Below are 11,811 nucleotides of genomic sequence, written 5' to 3'. Positions count from 1 at the left end.
CGAAAGAGCTAGTGCACCCACACGTCTCGTGGAGAGTGTGGAGACGGGTTGGTGGTTTGTGCTGTGCAGGGTAGAGTTCCCCTTGGAGTCCGAGCCAATATGGGAAAATTCAATTTGACTTACAGATTGAAGAGGTTTTTTTTTATTTAACTATGGTTGGCCGACCAGGGTTAAGTCCAACCTCTGGGCCGCACAACCCATCATGGTGGGAAGCATAACAGTATTTTATCCATCTGGCAGTGAGTTCTAAATGCATAATTGTTAATTTAACTAGTGAATAATATGAGAACAGAACATGTGAATGCAGACATGAATATAGAGTATTGTGAAATGTGAAATGTGAATGTGAAATGTGGATGATGTGAAATGGGAATTGAGATTATGTGAAATGTGAAAGTGAAATAAGTGATGCAAAACACTGAGAACATGAAAAGATGAGTAATACAAAGATAACAGATACAGAGTAAAGTAAATATGTATTAAATATTGTAGTATTATATGTTTTTGGGGGCGAAGTATACTCTCCGCCCGAGGGTTTATTGAGAAAGGTGAGTGCCCTTATAGGTATCAAATGTAGTTGTGGGTTACATAACGTATTAGGGCAAAGGGAAGCTACTTGTATGGGCGGGTAATCTTCCCTATCCTCAGGAACCTTTGCTGATAAATAATTGTGTGAATGTGTGTGAATATGAGACAAACTATCCACCTGATGGCTTACCAAGTAAGGTAAGTGCCCTGATATGCTTCAATTGTAGCCATAGGTTGCATAAGGTATTAAAGCAGAGGGGTGCTACTTGTATGAGCGGGTAATCACTTCAATCCTTGGGAACTCTCATTAATAAAATACGTTGCATGTGTGTGAGTAGGGACAGAGAATGATTTCATAATTGTGGATTAATTTATAAATGATGATTATATTTTGTACACAAACCTCATGATAGCCACACACTAGTATTAATCTATTCCGTATTACTAAGATGTGTCTCACCCGTTATACAATTCATCTTTTTCAAGACCTCCATGTGATCGAGCTTAGCAAGCTCGAGGTTGGGTTTGTTGGAATAGTATTTTTGTGAGAGGGTATAGATTTTGGTTGTATTTTTGGTTTATGTTTTTGGTTTTTCTGAGATATATATATATATATATATATATATATATGGATACTGGATGTTGGAAAATACTATTTTGGGATGTTTATATAGTACTCTAGTATATTATTAAAGATGTTTATTTATTTTTCTGCTACGTGATTGAGGTTATGGTATTAGACATAGGTGATTGGATCACATCACACCCCGAGTCTCACTTAGCGGGTTCAAGGTGTGACAGAGTGGATCAGAACTTTAGGTTGTTAGCTCATGCAGACTCTAGGATGGATTAGTACCATAGTATAAAATCGAGTTAGGACGAGGATACAAATGGGTAGATCAGGACATGGTTTGGAATTTTGAGTTTTTGTTTCGTGAGCTTGAGGGCAAAAATCCTTTGATGGTCATCTATATTTTTTTGAAGAAGTAGCTAGTTTCATAAAACCACGGTAAATCTATCGATGGTGATGTTTCTGAGCACTGACTCCGATTTTTTATGTTTATTGATTTTCCAGTTTTATATTTGTATCCCAACTGGTGTGGACATTGCCCGTGGCGCAGGAGCATCTAGTAGGTTTATGTTATGAGATAAGCAATAGTTATTTCTGACTTTAGATAATATAGTTATTTGTAGTTATAAAGTATATTAGAATATGTGATATGGGGTGGTTCATTAATAATAGAATCTAAATAGAATTATCGGTTCACAAACTTCGAGGATAAAATTTCTATAAGAAGGGGAGAATGTAATGCCCCAGAAAATAATATGCATGGAAGTGTAAAAATAATTAATTAATTAATTAATTAATAATTATTATTAATTATTAATTAAATTATATAATATAATATTTTATATATATAGATATTAGTTAAAGCTTCTTGAGCTTCAATTGAATTTGGAATTCAATTTGCTGAATAATAGAGCCCCCCCCCCCCCCCCACTCTAGTGTCTCTCACTCTCACCTCATGTCTCTCCTCCGCCTTCCCTCTCTCTCCTCATTTTCTCAGCAATTACTCAGCCAATCAAGAAATAGAAAATATCGCTGGGTTCTATTCTCTGCCACCGACATTCCTATCGGAGGGGATTTTTCGTAGGCACGTTGTAGGCACCACTCCTGGAGTAAGGTAAACCCACTCTTTCTCCTCAATTTCTCTCAAATTTTTAGCCTAACTAATGATCTGAAACCACCATGTAGTTCTAAGAGCGTTTCTCTACAAGTCTAGCGGAGCGAATTTTTGAATTAGGTTTTCCAGGCACCATTCAAGGCTAGGGTAAGATTTAAGAAATTGAGCAAATTTTTTTTGGTAATTCAATTATTTATTTGAAGTTTATGAGTTTAGGAAATATGGAAAAGAATGGTATTTTATTTGGGGTGGTATTGATAAACTAGGATTTATGACTTTAGGGTTTGGGTGAGCATTGCGGGTATAATTTCGAGATCCCTACAGGCATAGTTCAGGAAACCAGGTAAGGGGAATAGATTAAACCAATAATTTTTGAATTTATCGAATAAAATGGAAAAATAATATATGTAAGTATATGTTTATTATGCGAATTTTAGAAAAAGTCAACCGTTTGAACTATGATTTTGAGCATAGGGCTGTGTTATTAGTTATTATTTGCGAAAATGGAATGATGAAAATAATAGATTTTCTGGATAATTGTGGAGATAATTAAATGTGTATTTTTAGTAATGTGAATGATGAATGTGGGTTGGTATATTTTTAGTAAATGTATAAATATGTGTATTATTCTAAATCGTGTGGCATGAGTAAAAAGAATATATTGCGATGAATTATGATATATATATATATATATATTTATGAGATGTTGGAAATACTAAAATGCCTTGAGAATGTTTATTGTGTGTGATTGTTAAACCAGAGTTGAATGTAAAATGTTAAATTGCTAGTTATGGTTTGAGAACTTCAGTGGATTGTGATTTCGTGTTATGCACAGTACTGTTGCGCATGATTTCTAAAGAGTTAGTGCACCCACACGTCTCATGGAGAGTGTGGAGATGGCATGGTCGATTGTGCTGTGTAGGGTAGAGTTCCCCCTGGAGTCCAGACTAGTGTGGGAAAGCCAATCTAACTTACAAGTTGAAGAGGTTGTTTTTTTTTATTTAACTATGGTGGGCCAACCAGGGTTAAGTCCAGCCTTCGGGCTGCACAACCCGTCATGGGGAGAAGCATGACAGTGTTTTATCCATCTGGTAGTGAGTTCTAAATGCATAATTGTTAATTTAACCAGTGAATAATATGAGAACAGAACATGTGAATTCAGGCGTGAATATAGAGTATTGTGAAATGTGAAATGTGAATATGAAATGTAGATGATGTGAAATGGGAATTGAGATTATGTGAAATGTGAAAGTGAATTGTGTGATTCGAAATACTGAGAACATGAAGAGATGAGTAATACAGAGATAACAGATACAAAGTAAAGTAAATATGTATTAAATATTGTAGTATTATAAGTATTTGTGGGCGAAGTATACTCTCCGTCCGAGAGCTTACTGAGAAATGTGAGTGCCCTTATAGGTATCAGATGTAACTGTGGGTTACATAACATATTAGGGTAGAGGGAAGCTACTTGTATGGATGGGTAATCTTCCCTATCCTCGTGAACCTTGGCTGATAAATAATTGTGTGAATGTGTGTGAATACGAGATAAACTATCCACGTGAGGGCTTATTGATGACGTGCTTAAATTGTGTAATTCGGTGTTTTGATTCATGCATTACGAATTATATTTTTTTATTTAAATGCCCAACTACTCTCAATATTCTAACATTGTGTTCTATTTATAATAACTGGGTTTTATTGAGTAATTTATGAAATTTTGGTATTTTGTACTACAGGGCAACTACTGGAAGCTAAAAACCGATGATACTTTGTAATCTATGTGTAACTCTCTCATTTGACCTCTGATTCAAATGATTCAGAATGCCATAGAAAGATAAGAAATTTCTCTACAATTTTAGTGTTTTGTGTTTTGCGAAATATTATATACATCAAGGTCAAAATCAGACGTGAAGTTACCATACACCATTTTATGGACTATTTCGACAATTCTTTGTAATTTGGGCGTAACTTTCTCATCCAAGCTCCGATTGAGATGATTCAAAATTATGGGGAAATCAGAGAAAGAGCTCTACAACTTTTTTTGTTTTAATGTTTGAAAGTTACGGGCTGTAGGAGGGTCAAAATTGGGCTTAAAGGTGGAGGGCAAACTGTGTGCCTTCGAAAAAAGAAAAGGAAATAAAAATAAATAAATAAATAAATAAAAGTGTGATGTGACCCCGCCATGCAGCCGGGTCATCTTAGAAATATGTTGGCTGAGGAACAAAAGAAAGGAAAGAAAGAAAAGGAAAGAAAGAAAGGAAAAGAAAGGAAAGAAAAGGGGAAAAGTCAAAGGAGGCATAGGGTTTCTTGGTGGGGAACCATGCACAAGGCAAAAGTGGGGGTGCCGCACCACTTTCTGGAGGAGTCTTTTGGGGAGGACGAATTTTTTTTCTAGGAGTATTTTATAGGGAGAGAAAGAGGTCGTACCCAAGGAGTTTTATTTTGAGAAAAAAAATTCTCTTTTGGAGTTGACGACATGCAGCAAATTTAAGGCTTTTTGGAATCGTAAGGCAACGCTACGCTGAATAACAAACACAGCAGCAAGGGAGAGTTTGCGGCATGTAGAAATTTCAAATCTTTTCGAAACAAGAAAGCGGTGTGCGGTCGATGCTTGGGGTGTTTGGTGAGCGACGGCGATGCTGCGAGTGTTGATTTTTCCTCTACTCTCCAAATAAAAGAAATTATGATGAAATATTTATTATTGGATTTAGTCTTCATAATGAAATAATTTTTGTTATCTAAGAAAACGATGTAGTCCAGTTTTAAACTATGTTTGCTCGTTGATGCCAATCTGAAGTAGTTTTCCTTTATGTTTGTTTGAGTTATTATGCGGTTAATGCTTTTAATTCACTGGGCATTAATTAAATGATATTAGTCTTGTGATTTGCTACCGAAAGGGGGGGGGATTATAGGATAGATCTTAGATAATTCAGCGTAGGTAAATATAAAGATCAAAAAACTTGTATAAACCTACGTAGCATTAAAAATCGAGAGTTTTCTTGCGTTCTTCCTTTATTAATTTGTATAATCTTATGTTAAATCATAAACAAGAATAGGTTCTGATTGACTATCAAAAGAAGCTTTTGGAAAAATTGGAGATTTGCTAACAAACAGAGATTACGAATTTGAATTGGCTAGATGAGTAAAGCATAGTGAGAAACAAGGTGATATCGGTTTCCTAGAAGTTTTTACCATCAGTAATTTGATACGCAGTGTCCAATTTTAAATTCTCTAGAACAGTTTATTTAAAGTAGTTTTGTTTAAATTTCGTAATCTAAAATTATTAATTTTTCTAAATAAAATCAAGGTTATTATAAATTCGACACTTGGTAAAATTAAGACATCAATCCCTAAGGATGATACTTTATACATTATTATATTATAAAACTACGATACTATGCACTTGCAGTTTGCACCGATCAAGTTTTTGGTGCCATTGCCGAGGACGGAGTTTTTCTTATTTTTGCCAATATCGATACAAAGTAATCTTGGTTTTAATTTAGAATTTTATTTTTATATTTTTATTTATTTATTTCTTTTCTTTTGATTTTATTTTATTTTATTTTTTCTATATTTCTAGTGTGTTTTTTTATGTTGGATGCGCAGTGCTAGAACACGTGTCATTATTCCTTTTAATCCGGAGATTGAAAGAATGCTTAGAGTACTAAGGAAAAAAAGGGTACTAGTCATGGAGAACAGACAAGATAATGCGCAACCACGCGCCTTGAAGGATTACGTACAGCCAATTGTGAATGACAACTATTCGGGTATCAGATGCCAGCCCATTAATACCAACAATTTTGAGCTCAAACCTGCATTAATCAGCATGGTGTAGCGGGCCCAATTCAGTGGATCACCACTTGATGATCCCAATATCCATCTGGTGATGTTTCTGAAGATTTTTGACACTGTGAAGATCAATGGTGTTACTGAAGACACCATTAGACTGAGATTATTCCCTTTTTCTTTGAGGGACAAAGCAAGAGGTTGGCTACAGTCTCTACAACCAGGGAGTATCACGAGTTGGTAGGACATGGCAGAAAAATTTCTAATTAAATTCTTTCCGCCTGCAAAAACAGCTCAACTCAGGAATGAAATTGGTTAATTCAAGCAACATGATTATGAATCACTCTATGAAGCATGGGAAAGGTAGAAGGATTTGATTTGACGCTGCCCACAACATGGATTTCCGGATTGGTTGTAGATTCAGATGTTCTATAATAGGTTAAATGTACAAACTCGGACTTTAGTTGATGCTGCATCTGGGGGAACTTTGATGTCAACGACACCTGAGGGTGCTACTTAAATGGCCTCAAATAACTATCAATGGATAAATGAAAGAACTATGGGGCTAAGAAAGTTGCTGGAATTCATGAATTGGAGCCGTTTGCTGCACTTTTAGCTCAAGTTGCTTCTCTATCTCATCAAATTTCAGCTTTGACAACCTAGAGGACACCACAAGGTGCAGAATATATGGCAGCTACAAGTAGGACAGATTCAAGCAATGGAGCGAATCAAGAACATGGTTCAATACATCAACAATCGGAACTACAATTATCGTGGTGATCCTTTGCCACAATATTACCATCCAGGGCTTCGAAATCATAAGAATTTGTCTTATGGAAATACAAGAAATGTGCTACAACCTCCTACAGGATTTGATAGTCATTAAGGTGAGAAGAAGATGTCACTTGAGGATGCCATGATACCATTTGTTGAGGAGACAAAAGTAAGGTTTAAAAAGACAAATGCACGGCTAGATAACATTGAGACTCATTGTAACAACATAGGAGCAGCCATGAAGAATCTTGAAACACAAATCGGGCAACTGACCATGACCATAAATTCCCAACAAAGAGGAACTTTTCCTAGTAACACCGAAGTGAATCCAAATTAACAATGCAATGTCATCACACTTAGGAGTGGAAAAGAAATTGAGAAGTCACCATCAAAGGAAATCATGTCCACACCTATAGCTGACAAGAATGGCCAAGGCAAGAATAAAGTGGGAGAAGACAAGATGATGAATGACACACCAAGAGAGACTGACATGTCGCCAGCAATTTCATTTCCTGACAATCCTCCTATTCCCTCTACTCCACTTCCTTATCCTCAACATTTTCAAAAGCAAAAATTAGATAAGTAATTTTCTAAATTTTTGGATATTTTTAAGAAAATTCACATAAATATTCCTTTTGCAGACGCCTTGGAACAAATGCCAAATTATGTCAAATTCCTTAAGGACATCATTTCCAAGAAAAGAAGTTTGGAGGAGTTCGAAACAGTGACGCTTACCGAGGAGTGTAGTGCTAGTCTTCAAAAGAGATTGCCTCAAAAATTAAAAGATCCAGGGAGTTTTACTTTGCCTTACACTATTGGAAATTTATTTTTTGATAAAGTTTTATATGATCTTGGTGCTAGCATTAAACTTATGCCACTTTCTGTTTGCAAGAAATTGGGACTAGGAGAGATGAAACAAACAATCATTCCTTTGCAACTAGCAGACCGATCCATCAAATATCCACATGAAATCATAGAAGACGTATTGGTAAATGTGGATAAATTTATTTTTCCTGCTGATTTTGTGGTGTTAGATATGGAGGAAGACCAAGAAGCCCCACTAATTCTTGGCCGACCATTCTTGGCCACTAGAAGGGCTTTAATTGATGTTCAAAAGGGTGAGTTAACATTAAGAGTGGACAAGGAAGAGGTTATGTTCAACATCTACCAAGACATGAGATTCCCAGAAGATCCAAGCACTTGTTTTCAACTAGATGTCATTCAGCAAGGTGTAGAAAAAGTCTTTCAAAAATATGTACCAACTGATCACCTAGAATGATCCTTGCAGCAGATTACAACATAACAGCATGTGGGGAGGCTAGAACCTATGGTAGCAAGGACGGATTCTATAATCTCTATAGAAAAGATGCAGCAACCTATATCTCCAAAGTTGAAATAATTCCCTGAGCATCTTCGCTATGCGTTCTCAGGTGATGCGTATGAAAATGTAAAAATCTACAAAGAGCAGACGAAGAAGTAGCATGAAAAATATATTCTTAAGCATGAGTTTGCTCTATGACAACAAGTTCTACTCTTCAACTCAAGATTAAAACTCTTCCCAAGTAAGTTAAGGTCAAAATGGACAGGTCCTTATACAATTGACAAATTTTTCCCTTTTGGAGCGATAAACTTAAAGGACAAGACAGGGAACATATTCAAAGCGAATGGTCCAAGATTGAAGCACTATTATGGAGAACAAATGGAGAGGAATAGTGCATTTATTCCTCTTGGAGATCCTGGTTAATGAAGATTGAAACGTCTGGCTGGAGACGTTAAAACTAGTGCTTATGGGAGGCAACCCAAAGAGTTTTTCTTTTGTTTATTTCTTTTATCTTTATTACTTTATTTATTTATTTATCTATACACTTTTGAATAAATTAGATTTTTTATGCAGCTTTATTTGGCACGAGTACAGAGCTGAAAATTTAATTCCTCTACAGATTCACCAATAAGTTAGGGAAGTTTCTTTCTTTTCTTCAATCTTTCTCATTTTTGAATAACATTGAAAAAAAATGTGTGAATATAGATGATTAGGCCATGCATGACACTACTTATGCCCTTCATATACTTGCATATAACCTAGGAGTACACACTTGGGTCATTTATGTGTTGTTTCTATTTAAATGGCTAAACTTGGAATCGTAGCTCATTGAAAGTTGATTGGTAGTTCAATTGTGTCAATCTGGCTATATAAACTCTTGTATCCACATGGTATCTCTTGAGGCTTAAAAAAACATGTTCACATGACTTGCAGCACTTAGGGTTCCTTGTGAACACTGAGAGAGCGCCTATGGCGACTTTGACACTGAAAAGTAAGGTGTAGTCCCAAGAGGGGGGTGAATTGGATTATAAAATTTCTTTTAATTCCTTCTGAGGAATTTCTTTTAATTCCTTCTGAGAATTTTTAACCTTCTTTAATTTCTTTCACACAATTCTTGACTCGTTCGTATAACTTTTTAATCACTCAATAACTTAGTTCTTTTAATTCAATCAATCAACACAACTATGTAAACAACCAAACAACCAAACCAATCATTCAAGTAACCACGCGAGTCATCTACAATTTGAAAACAAACAACCAAATGATTTACCAAGCACAAGTTACCTGCAACACAATTTAGATTGATGGAAATTTGCAATATTCAACACTCTTTGAAATATAAACACAAACTGCTCAATATCAAATTTTAAACCATTCAATCATAATATAGCTTTTGTTGTCAGCCCTGGATATAAATTTGAATTAAGCCCTGTAGTGAATGATAATTTGTGTTTGCGGGTGTGAAGCTGTGTATTAATTGATTTGCCTAACATGATATGTAATATAAAATCCAGCACAATATTCACACTCTTCCCAATATTCAAAATTCAAATAAACTCTTAGTTAATTTATCTTTGGGATGTTTAACCAAGTAATGTACTCCCGTATCATTCCGCAAGATATGGCTTAACTAACGTACTCCCTTTCGGTTTCTGCAACCCAAATTAAAATTAAACTTTAAGTTTACTTGATTCCCAAATATACGTAGTATATATGATTTTCAATTTAAACCATCCACGCAATTTAAATATGTACTGAAAATAAAGAGTAGGGAAAGAAAGAATGAGACAGAGATTTTTACGAGGTTCAGCTTATACCCAGCCTACTTCCTTGCCTTTGACAAACCACCAAATGATTCACTAAACCTATTCCTTTAACGGGCGGAACAATACCTTTACAACACTCCTTGGTTAAGGCTAGAGCCCGCCTTCTCCAAACGATATCCCCTCATCCAGTCACTCCTTAACTAGGCTACAGCCCTCCTCTCTAAGCAATATCACCTTACTTAACCACTGATCCAAACAATCCTTGGAAACGTCAATCTACAAGAAATAAATCAAATAGATGCATACAAATAATTTGCTCCTCAAAGAGCTGATTACTACAACAATTTCAGAACTATATACTTCAAAGTAAATAACAATATTGAATTTTAACTTGAAGCTCAATGAAGTATATCGCCGATTAATTCTTTCAATGATTGAAAGATTTAGAATTTTTAACACAATTCCAGTGGAAAAAGATCAGCAAAAACTCGGTTGAATTCGTGCAAGTTGAGAGCAAGAGAGAGCCTTGAGAATTTAAGAGCAATTGAGAAAGATTTTGAATTTTTGCTTAATTGAATTCTTGGTTCTATTGATTCAATGATCTTGGAGGCTTATTTATAGACTTTAAAAGGTATGTAACTTGATCCCCAAGTAGCTTGAAGTATTCCCCAAGTTTTTACCAAGTTTAAGCCCCAAGTAACCTCATTTAAAAATTTGACCGCTATGAAAAAATTCAAAACAGCCGCGTGACAGATGCTTGTCCATTTTTGGCAATTGTCTATCCAATTAAATTAAAGGGGCCGTAGGGTGTCATTCTTCTATCTAAACACACACAGACATCTTATTTTGCACGGACAGTCATCTGTCAAGTTCTTGACAGTCGTCTGTCATGTTGTCAGCTTCGAGCACCCTTCAGTCTCTTGTTCATAACTTTTCTGTATAACTCCAAATTTTATTATCTTGGTGTCACATGAAAGCTAACATAAAATCCTAAAAATTTCATGTTGAGCACATTTTAAAATAAAGATTGTTTGATGGAGAAAAATGTACATCAATGCAAATGTAGAAAAATTGACAGCAATTGAGAAATCCTCTTTTTGGTGCTTTTCATTCCAAAAATGATTCTAACCTCTTTTTTTTTTACCTTATAAAAATATATTCCAAGTGTGTTAAAAGGTATCTAGGTCCAATAAATTAACCTAAGGGTTTCATGCATCCATATTAAAATTCTTTGAAGTACTTACATGAATTTTCCTAGACTCTTTCGAATTTTCAATGCTTGAATTCCTTGAGGCTTTTATGCTTGCTTCATCTTTCATTGAGCTTTTATCAAGTTCTCTTTAATTCTCATGCTCTCATGATCTTCAAGCTTTATCTTTAAATCCATTTTTGAATCCATGCTTTAAGCTTTGATATAATCATCCTTCTTTGAAGTACAATCTTTCATGAATTCTTTAACCTTGCATTCATCATTGAGTCCTGAAAATAAATCATTTAACCAAAGCATGTTAAGCTCTACTTGTTTGTTAACATCAAGACAATATGTTAAGCCTTGTAAGGCCAAAAATCTCCCCCTTTTTTATGATGACAAACAAGAAGCAAAAATTGGAGTGAGTCTTAAAAAAAACTCCCCCTTTCAATAAGCACCATCTTAACAATATTCGCAAGATCAATATCAATTTCAAAAACCCTTTTGCAATCATGCTCATCACTTTATTCAAGTTCAAGTTTATGAAAAAAGATCAAATACTTCTCCTCCTTTTGATATATATTATGTTCATGCTCAATTTTTGCAATATCATGCTCAATTTTTGCTTAAAACTTCTCCCCCTTTTGACATCAATCAAAAAGAGAAAATAAATGATTAAGTTCAAATAAAATCACGTTTTGAGCATATCATTAAACATGCATATGAAACATATGTACACACTTAATTTATTTTTTAATA

At 35.0% G+C, this 11,811-nt stretch overlaps 1 non-coding gene across 1 annotated transcript; it reads right to left on the bottom strand.

Annotated features, from left to right (window-relative positions):
• Window positions 1–6,297: 6,297 nt before the first annotated feature.
• On the bottom strand, window positions 6,298–6,404 carry LOC131161035 (small nucleolar RNA R71). The gene has a single exon (XR_009138198.1). It is a non-coding gene; the product is annotated as a small nucleolar RNA R71 (small nucleolar RNA).
• Window positions 6,405–11,811: the final 5,407 nt, after the last annotated feature.

The sequence above is a fragment of the Malania oleifera genome, chromosome 7 (assembly GCF_029873635.1).
Source record: "Malania oleifera isolate guangnan ecotype guangnan chromosome 7, ASM2987363v1, whole genome shotgun sequence".
NCBI classification, from domain to species: Eukaryota; Viridiplantae; Streptophyta; class Magnoliopsida; order Santalales; family Ximeniaceae; genus Malania; species Malania oleifera.
Note: the sequence above shows the minus strand (reverse complement) of the source record. Positions and strands in the feature narration are given on the sequence as shown.